The following is a 1,271-nucleotide window of genomic DNA, read 5'->3' as shown; positions in this document are numbered from 1 at the left end:
GATGCCGTCGCCAGAAGGGAGGGAGGCTTCCCCAAATTCTAAGGGGTGTTGCAGGTAGGCAGGGGCCCACATAGTCGTATCCTTCATAAATAATGATCCCAATCAAAACTACCCGAACTTGAATCCCGTGAATCCGTAATTATCTTTAAAAGGCAAGAATAGGATTTTCTTTTTTTCTCCTAAATTTTAAATGTTATTTATTTTTGAGAGAGAGAGAGACAGCACAAGCAGGGGAGGGGCAGAGAGAGAGGGAGACACAGGATCCGANACATTACTTCTAGAGTGGAAAAAAATTATCCCCAGGTTTGGGACCCCTTTGTCCATGGTTATAATGTTGCATGGTTTGGCTTTGGGTACATTTTTTCATCCTAAAAGAGCAGAGGCAGTGAGCTCGAAAGGTGGCATTTTATGAAGCCCAGGGGGAGAGGCTGCTGACGGAGCTCCTCGTGTTGCAAGGTGTTGAGCTACAGGCTGCCCGGGGCTGTGTCCTCACCCCCAGGGGGAGAGGCTGTCCCCAGGGCAGGGCATTGGCTGTCAGTGCAGGGAAGCCCCTGCAAGGCTTTAAGCAAAGGCTCCAAGACCCCAGGTCAGGTCTGGAGGAGACTGGACTCTACAGAGTGAGGCTGGGGGCTGTCCCGGGAAGCAGCGGACAGTGTAAACTAATACGTGGGGTCCCTTGTTCCAAAGTTATGACACATGTCGAGGTGGTGACAGCAGAGCCTTGCGTCAAGCATGGGGCCCTGGATGACCTCTTGGGCTGCCTGCCGTGAAGGTGACGGCGCTGGGGGCCCAGGAATGGGGCGCATCCAAGGTCTGCTTTGGCGGAAAGCGCTCGTAGAGTTTTGGGCAGAGACTGGACGCTGAGGCGGGACGGCTTTCCTGCGGCGGCTGTCCTAGGGGTCAGTGGGCCACGGCCCCCCAGCCCGGACACCCGGCGTGGGGGTGGGTCTCCCGGTCACTATCAGATGCTGAATTGTCGCCGATGTTACGCAGCGTGTCCTGGAGTCCTGCGAACAGATGAGGAGGGGCTGCTGGGCCTGACCCACCCCGCTCTCCGGCCACCCTGACCAGGCCCAGGACCGGGAAGAGGCTCGGCTGCCTCAGCATCTCGACCCCTGGCCCCTGGTCAGCAACCCTCCTTCCCGGAACCCCTCCCCCAGGCTGCGGCTCCGGGCTTCGACCCCCGCCCCGGGCTGCCGAGGACTTTCCGGTGTCCCTCTTCAGGCGTCCGGGCGCTCCGACACTATGGGCGGGCTCAGCACTTTGGGGGT

Source organism: Crocuta crocuta, unplaced genomic scaffold (genome assembly GCF_008692635.1).
Source record: "Crocuta crocuta isolate KB4526 unplaced genomic scaffold, BGI_CrCroc_1.0 scaffold443, whole genome shotgun sequence".
In the NCBI taxonomy this organism is placed as follows: domain Eukaryota; kingdom Metazoa; phylum Chordata; class Mammalia; order Carnivora; family Hyaenidae; genus Crocuta; species Crocuta crocuta.
Note: the sequence above shows the minus strand (reverse complement) of the source record.